A 9,652-nucleotide genomic window follows, 5' to 3' on the forward strand; every position below is an offset into this window, starting at 1 on the left:
GTTTTTGTTTTTTTTTTTTTTTTTTTCCATTTGGGAATCTAAGCTTTTTTCACTAAGCTGTTACTAATAGAGCTAATATGTTATTAATAACAGATAACTAGTCACGCACCACATCCATTTATTTGTTCATGGTGCTCAATCACACGATCATGCGCATACGTATACTTACAGTTATCTAACTGAAGGGTAGCTCAGCTGCAGCCTCAGCAATCTCAGCTGCAACTTCACAATAGCAACCGCGTCCTCAGAAGTGGAGGGTTGTGCTAACTTGCTAGTTACTACTAGTTCATCTTTTAGAAAGTGTCCTACAGAAGTCCTTGTTTTATCTTTTGTCTATGCAACCCTGTAGTCCTTGTCCACAGCTACCTTCCCTTTGGGTGTAGTTTGAGTTCCATAATCCAGCTGCGACACTACTGAGTGTCTGTGGCCTTGAACAGATTGAGCAGACTCTTGGTGTGCTGATTTCATCAATTCTTGCAGATTAAACAGGACTGCTAATTGCAAGGACTGACAGTCCTTGGGAAACTTCCAAACACCCGTTTCTTGGCATGTACCTTTCCTCTCTTCTGCTAGGTGTTTGCTCGTAGCTATTTCTACATCCAAAACTATATATAGGCACAGAGCCCACTTGCAAAAATTCACACAGACAGGGCCTTTCTGATATTACTACTTCAGAGATGGAGTCATATTCTACAGCATCAAATGTAAAAAAAATATTGAGTAAATCCAGCACTAGTATTGCTGTGTTCTAACATGACTTTGTTTGTTTTCACCTCAGACTTGTTCCCATCTCAAAAACATAAGAAAGTGGGACCATAAGAGTTAAGAAAATTTATGATACTTTCAAATTCCCTGTTGGTGCTTAATCCCTTGCAACATGTACAGAAACAAAGTAATCTGCTGTGATGCAATAACCAAAGAACATTTTTCCATTATGTAAAGGACACTCAGCTGTTCTCTCTTAGTTGCTTCATCCTTATTAGGTGACATGGTACAGATCTGTGCAGGTGTTTTGGGAAAAAATCCAAATTGTAAAGGAGATCCTGACTTTGGCTTAAAATAAGGCTGGAATTTGTACATACTATTACACCCATTCAGAAACTCATGGCGTTTCAACCCAGACATTCGCTAAAAGGCCTATCATTACTTAGAGCTATAGAGTGTGCTTCTCCCTCTTGAACACAGGAGTACATAGACTGGGTTACATTGTCATGTCTGCATTAAATAACGTGGATTTTCATACATGTAAGTGCAAAATTATATTGTTCGCTGATTCTCATGCTTGTCTGTCTATTTTAGAAATAGTGCCTAGTTCTGATGTATTCGCTAAAAAACAACAGCCAAATTATTTGTGGAATAAAAAGATTTAAATGGGGAAGTTCCTTTTATGTTTAGTCTCAAGAATCATTCAATCTAGTAAAAAGAAGAATATCTGTGGAATTACATTGCAGGGAGGAATACAGAGTTACTGGACATGCCTTCATATCTATGAGCTCAACAGTCAGCATTTCCAAGTTGAAAAACCTTTGTTTTAAAATAGTATATACTAAAAAGCTGATAGTACAGAAAAATGAATGGCTACCAAAAAAATCCCCAATCTTAAATTTAATTCAGCACTTCTGGTAATCACAGAATTCCCGCACTGGTTTGAAAGAGATCTTCTGGGATTTATGGTAAATCTATGGATATTGCAAATAAAATAAAGTTTAAAAGGATTCTCCATCTCTATTTCAATCTTTGTAACATGTACAGTGTCCTATAAGAATATAAAAATACTGAAAAATTATACCATGATTACAGCACCAAACCTGGTTTTAGAATTCACACGGTAAGTAAAACATTCAGGTGGAGATTCCTGTTGTTACCTTAGGGAACTCATTTGGAACAAGGTCTACCCAACAAATTAGAAAAACTGAAGCACTTATATTCAAAAGTATGAAATTCATCTTTTCCTATCCCTATGCGACATAATTTCGTTATGCATTTCTACTACATCACTTTCTGTATTCACTTTAGAAAGAACTATCCAACATTGATCATTTAGACAGCATCTGCAGATAAACAACCTGCTTCTGGGCCTCATACCTTTCCCCAGAGCGAGTACCTTCCATAAACCTTTATTTATCTTATTCACTAGTAAATATTTAATGTAGATATAACCACCTCATGAAACTTGTTTCTCTACTCTGACCATAAGGAGCTTAAGAACCCTACTCAGACATATGCATAGATATTGTAGACATCGGAGCTAGTAGTGATCAACTTCATTGTAGCCTCCTAAAATTTTTGCCCATGTTGTATGGTCCGCTTAGACAAGTGAGCTGTGTTGAGTTCCCAGGTCTTGATTCCACCTAAACAGCCTTATACCATTATTCTTCTATAAAAAGAATGGTGTATCAAACGTGAGTGACTGTTGTGTGACTACAGAGGTAACCATTTAAATTAAATGCCACAGATAAGAATTTGACAAGTTAAAGGACAACCATTGCTGGTTAATTGCTTGGCAGTAATTGTCAATACCTCATTAGAATTAAATGAGGTAGGCACACAACAATTTCTATAAGTATAGCAAAAAAGTAATTAAATCCTTAGCACCTGTTGTTTTGTGTGTTTTTCCCACCCCACCTCCATCTGATAAAGACTTTTTTTTTGATAGCATGAAAAATTTTTTTGTATTGAATTTAAAGTACCCTGAGTAAATACCGTTCTAGAAATACTCCCTTAATAAAGGAAGCTCCACATTTATTTTCTTATGCTAATGTGTGCAACACAGATAACATGCAATTTAGAGACAAAATGTGTTTGTTAAATAACTCCTCTGAGAGACAAGGACTGCTGTGTTTTAAGTTTTCAAAAGGGCTGTGAATACAGAACAATTGGCCTGTCCACTGAATATGTGTTGTGATGAACTGGAATTGTGCAGTGGGTCTAGATAGATGGAAGAAATTACAGTGGCTGGGACTGTTTGGAAAACAGAAAAAAGGTTTTCTTGCTATCGGAGCAAGTTTAACAAAACAGATTAGGAGAAGATTCAAAAATAAACTTAGAGACTAAAAATATGGTTTTTAACAATAGGTTTTTATCTTTAAAACAGCAGAAAGCTTGTCCTTCTGAAGTCATCTTGTCCCAGAATTGTATGTTCATTTTACATGGGGAAGTCTGCACTGTGGTAGGTAATCCTTCCTATATTAATCTGAGATTCAGCAATTAGACACAAATTTGTCTCAGGATCCAAAAGGATTTGTCCAGTTTAGGGAGGGTCTCAGTCCCACTCTGTCTGGCTATTATGGGCTGTTGGAGAACGGCTTGCAGAACAAGGCCATGGGTCTGTGCAGGAGCTGATTACAGCCATCTGAGGTAAACAAAGGAAAAAAAACCCAGGGTACAGTTATGCTAACAAGGAAGGAGATTCAGGGCTCAGTTATGCTAACAAAGGACTGTTATGCTAACAAAGGGATAAACTGAGGTACACACTGGCCTTGAGTATGATGGTAAACAACATGGGAAAGAAAGCAAGCCAGAAGAAGGAGGATGTTGTGACATACCTGAAATGCCACAGGGGGCTGGGATATTATAATGCTACCTTTTAGACGTATCCAATAGATTTGTTAGTATGCATGATTATTGTAGAGTGCTTATATAAGGTGTGATTTCTTTCAATAAAGTTGAAGCTTGCTCTATCATTCACATGGAGTCGACTGCTTGCTTCCTCCGTCCACTGCAAGGGGCATCTGCAACACTCCTTTCTCTGATTGCATTTTCAGGAGTTAACTTGGTTCAAATCCAAGGGAACACTTGGAGACACCTACTTTGAAGACTGAATTCAAATTTTTGAACAGAGCTACCTCTGCTGAAGTCAAAACCCCCTAAAGGGTTAGGATTTCAGACACACCATGTGCTTCCTATTCCAGCTCTTTCTCACAGTTTAGGATTCACTGCTCATTCTAAGGCTTCTGAATCTCTTCTATTAAATATACGGGGCCTGTTTCTGGGGTTTGTTTAGAATTCACATAAATGTTTAAATTAAATACACCAGATGCAAATCTCATTAGTAGTTTTATTAATCTCTAGTTGGAGAGAAGATCATATTAATCAGGCAATATTTGCATAAACATGACATTGATTATTACAAAATCATACCATGAATATGAAAATACCTTGTTTGATTGAATCCTACACCAAGGAAAATTAAATAACAAATTCTAATCAATTCCAGCAGTTGAATTTGGAAACTGTTTGCCAGTTTCCAATTTAATCTAAATGTTTGATCCCTTCTTTACTTCAACTAATCTCAAATTCATTTTCTACTTGTCTTCATATTGTACTTATTGTCAGAGGATCAGTTCCTTATCTCTTTAACAAAAGGTCATATTCTCTAAAGACTCATTTTTAGAACTGAACTCCGAGGAAAGACGAACAGTACAAAGCTTCTAAATGTTGTTTTATTAATACTGATAAACCGAATGGTACATCATTACTAACTAAGGGCAGTTGGAAAATTATTATTTATCTAAATTTTTTTTTTTCAGAAGAAAGTTTTTTGCATGCCAGATCATTATTATTCTTCTGTTGTCCAGGAAATAAAAAAAAAACCTTATTTTATCTTTCATGCTCTACCCTTTCTTGTTTCTTTCTCACCTTTTCTGGTGAAAGCTATGTTTCAGTATAATAAAACTTGAGGGAGAAAGGACAGAAGGGACCAAAGAATAAAAAGTCAGATTTGTTTCACCAAAATCCCAAACCTTTCTGGGGGTGAAAGTTAAGAAAAAAGAAAAAAAAATAAATCTCAATTTCATTGATAATTCTATAAGGACACCAATATGCAACAAAGCCTCTCTACAGCAACAATTACTTGAGTTGTTATTCAAATGGACTCAGGGAATCATCACTACTGATATCACTCTGTCTTGAATAAAAAAGCAAATACCTTAATTCAGAATCTTTAAGAAGTTTGCATATTGCATGGTCCAGAAACATCAGCTCATACTGAACAAGAAGCTACAGATACTGAAATAATATTATAGACAGAGGACACATTTAAAATGATCCTTTTACTGTCAATAAAAGGTTTGTTATATTTTTCAACCCAGAATCAATCTCTTTTTATTTTTTCAAGTAAAGAAAACTAGGTAGCAGAGAGATTTACTGTAGGTTTCTGTTTATGACAATTTTATTAATGATGTTTCCTATTAAACTAATCAGTAATACCACTTCAGTATAATTAATAAGCAATAAGTATATTGTTCGAGGATGCTAAATGTTTAAGTTTTTCCATGTCTCACTTGTTTTTCAGTAACTTAATGTATCTACCTAGACATTAACTAGGCAAAAGGCTTTTGACTTTATTGTTATTACCAACTCCGTTCAGTTTTGACTAATCCATTAATATACTTCATATAATTGATGCAGTTACTTGCAGCTGTGGAAGAGGCAAGTATAATCCCCAATTGAATTTGGCCCAATAAAGTTATTGCTTTGTTTTTCTACACCTTCTTAAAGAGAAACAAAAATTTGTTGCTTAGAAATAAACACATTGAAGATCTCAAGGATCATTGCTTCCAAAAGCTTCTTATTTTATATTTTGATTACAGTTTTTCGTTATCTTTTTCTTCCCATACCCACATCTGGATTCTGTCTTCATGTGAGCAAGAAAAATCCCATGGACATCACTAAGGGCAGGTGGAGTTTTACACTCACTGCATCTGAGGGACTATAAGATCATGATTATGTTATCTGCCATTGACTTTGTAATTATGAGAAAATAATTTAGAGTAAAATTAGAGTTACTGAAGGCTTCAAATTCCTGAGCAGAAGACTAGAATCTCTGAATATGAAATCCCTACTCGCTTTCTACAGTAGTGATCTAAGATTAATATTCTTCTTCCACTCAAAAACATTCTGACAGCCTTGGTAGATGTTGCAGAAACAGAAGATTTTGCTTGAAAGATACTGCAGAAATGGAGGATGATGCTGTTTTCACCTCTCCACACAGAGTTTCAGGGGGTTCTGTATAAGCATTTAGGATGAATTGATAACCGAAAACTAAGATGGACGAACTGAGCACAGCACTTCCTCTTTCAAGATTACACTTTTTTTCTTTAGTGGGAAAAGTTTAGCAAAGTTTCAGTCCCTCTTTGTACCATACAGTGGCTGTTTCCTGTATGGAGGAGCAAGGCAAAGATTACAAAGATTGCAAAGAGCCTTCCACTACCTTCCTTACAGTGTTCACAAGACCCCTAGGGGTAGATGCTATAGAGGACTTAGGCACATAAACCCCAAACTACCTTCGTCTCTGACTCCCCCTGTATTCAGGTAGTAGAGGCTGCCGTGCAGCCTATGTAGCATGTTTTTAAGGGACTTCCCTGTTGAACACTTTTACTGTGTATCTCCCATTGTGCTTCTCTGCATGCCCAAGTTATTTCTGAACAACTTTCTGAAAACACAAAATCTCTGAATTTATGGGTTCTCCTGACCATCCTCTACAAAGGAAATGACCAAATTCATATCTAAACTGTTCCTCCCATGCACCGAGAGGATCTGACTCCTCACATCAGCCATTTATAGTAACTTTTCCTTGGAGAGGGAGAAATGCCTGACCATTGCTCTTATCAATGTGATTTATTAGTAAAAAGTAAGTTCTGTAAAATGCTTTGGTTGTAGGTGTCAGTGTTTGAGATTCCCATCATTTATCCCTAGGCAGTCAATACTGCATTTAAGAGTTCTCTGTCTGCGCCTAAAGGAAGATTGGGGATATTGCCATCTTCAGTGCTCCTATGCATACATAATTGCATCCTAAAAAGAAATGCTTAAAACACAGGCTGAGTGATCCACATTTATGAGAGAAGTATGGCAAAACTGAGGTCCTTTATCAGCTCTAGCTCATATAGCATCCATGATCTCTTGATATTATTACTCCAACTTCTTTTTCCCTTAGTGTTACCCTCATCTCCAAGGGGCAATAAGAGGAATATAAGCCACATCAATAATTGCTCCTCTTTGACCACTGACAAAGAAATTGACTTGATCTGTAGTAGTTTTATGCTGACTTTATGAGGTTTTGCATCTTAACCTTGTTCAGAATTTCCATTGAATTTACTTTAGCACAATCCTGTCAAAATAAACCAGTCTCGCAGATAGGACCCTTTGACTTAAGCAGTTCAGAAGGTTGCAGTTTCCACTGGAAACTTTCTTACAGTTTCAGGACTAGCTTTGGTTTGGTGTAAATAAACGTTATTGATGGTCTATAGGCAAAATACCCAGCTACAGTAAATTAAAGCAGCTGCAACATTAAGTAGACCTATGGTGATTTAGACCATCTGAGCACCTGGCCATTATATTTTATGTTGGTATTCTCTACAGATATCCATTGGAAAGTGAATCTACTTGAAAGTCTGAGTTGTTTGTTTAATATTCTGATGAATTTTGCTCTGGAGTTGAGAGAGAGAACTGATGTAGAAGTCCTATAATGTCCCAAGAAGGAATACACAGACAGGTTATGTAGTATATAAACGTGATGAAGTAGAAATGCAAGAAGAAATTGTGCAACAAATCAATAGTCATTTCCCACTGCTGTTTTCAACTGTAAAAACATAACACAGGCAATGAGGGAGGTATATGATTTCTCATTGAATGGCAATTTTAGGCAGACACAAATACTTGCTTTTAACAGAAGCAGTATTTCTACTACGCATTCACATAGCATGCAAAAAATTCACTCAGGAGATCAGTAGAAAATACTCTAAACTGATCTCGTCCTTTCATCACACTAGGTGGTCGTTTCTGTCTTATATATATATTCACTCACTCTCTTTTCTTTCTAAAGGAAAAACTATGTAAATAAAAAGGAGGTGCCATGTTTTTCTAAGGAATTTGTGTACTAGAGACCTATATTATAGCAGTAGCACTAGGAGATGAAGACGCATTTTTTGATGGCATGAATCGGCATTAATCAATTTGCTGGAAGTTCAGATATCTGAAAGCATTTTTTCTACTTTACATTCAGACACCCTTCTGAGGATCCCTGGATAGCAATGGCAAAATATTTTTTTCTCAAAAAGGAAGAGAATATGAGTGCATGAAAACTTCAAATATATTCCACATATTGATTTATTTTCTACTTTCAGACCCCTTTTCTGATTTTATTCTACCAGCAGAGAAAGTGGAATTATATTAAGCATCAATTTTAATTCTAATTTAATCCCTTTCCATCTCCAATGATTTAGACAATTTTTCTTACACCTAAAAAAAAAAAAAAAAAAAAAGAAAAACAAAAAAAGAAGACTGGGGGCTAGGAAGGCACAACAGGATTGTTTTTTGTTTGATTTTCATTTGTTTATTTTTCATTTTGATAAAGAAATATGCAAGACTTCACAGAAAGGAAAAAAAGGATCTGATTTGTCATAAAGCCACCACCCCCATCTGCAAGACAAGCAATTTCCACTGCTCTTGGTTTACTTGTAACATAGTTTGCATAACATTATTCATCACCATATGATTTTCATGCCTCAGCTTCTTGGGGTCAGGGATATTCATCTCATACGTTACAAACAAATAGATTTCTCTCTCATACATATGTTTTGGTCAAACAGATAATGGTATTTGTATCTATGAACTGTCAGTCTTTGCATCACTCATCATACTGTGTTTTTTCACTGCGTAGATGTTTCTAGGAGCATAAAAGAATGTTGAATTGGATTCTATTCAGATTCAGTTTTGAATAATTCAGTCAGTGTTGATATGAGTTGTTGAAAATCAACACATTATTGTCCAAAATTATTCTTTTAAAGTCTGAAATTCATTAAAGAATAAAAATATGTACACTAAACAGAATAGAAAACAAATAAAGCTATATTGATATCATTACAATGCGGAGTATTACAATGACTGAAAAAATTAGGAATGAGGTGAAAAAGCCAAACTTGAACCTTCTTCATAATTTATGTGAGAAGAAGGATTCAGGGCTCAAGTGCATTTCCAACCACATTGGTGTCACTAAATGTGAATTAAACATTACTAAAGGTTGTAAATATCACGTGAATATCATGCGATCTGGTTCGTAAAGAACCATGTAGAATACAGCTGTGAGTACTTATGGTCAAGTAAAATAGATTTGGGTCATGAGAAAAAAAATTAAAACAACAAATGCCCCCCCCCAACTTTGCCGCAGCCCCACCTCCCCCCTTCCCTGCCTGCTCCTCTCCCCCGCCGAGGGCGCAGGGGCTGGGGCTGGGGGTGGCGGTGGGTCCCTGGCAGCCCTCTGGGCCGCTCCTCCCTCCTGCCCCGTGTCCCTGCTCCAGCGCGGGCCCTTCCCCGGGCTGCAGTCCTGCAGGGACAACCTGCTCCCGCCGGGGCTCTCCACGGCCGCAGCTCCTGCAGGAAATATCCCCCCGCTGCGGCGTGGGGCCCTCCCCGGGCTGCAGGGGGGGTCTCTGCTCCCGCGGGGTCTCTCCAGGGCTGCAGGGGATCCCTGCGCCGGGCCTGCAGCACCTCCTGCCCTCCTCCTCCTCCGGCCTCGGGGTCCCTCTGCTGCTGCTCCCTCCTCGGCTTCCCCCTCCTCTGCCTGGGCCGCCTTTGGCCCTTGCTCCAACCTGGTTTCCCCCGGGCGCCCCCAGCTCGGCTGAGGGGCTCAGCTGTGTCCTGGCTGGGGCCGCTG

The sequence above is a fragment of the Athene cunicularia genome (genome assembly GCF_003259725.1).
Source record: "Athene cunicularia isolate RWA chromosome 2 unlocalized genomic scaffold, athCun1 chr2_part1, whole genome shotgun sequence".
In the NCBI taxonomy this organism is placed as follows: domain Eukaryota; kingdom Metazoa; phylum Chordata; class Aves; order Strigiformes; family Strigidae; genus Athene; species Athene cunicularia.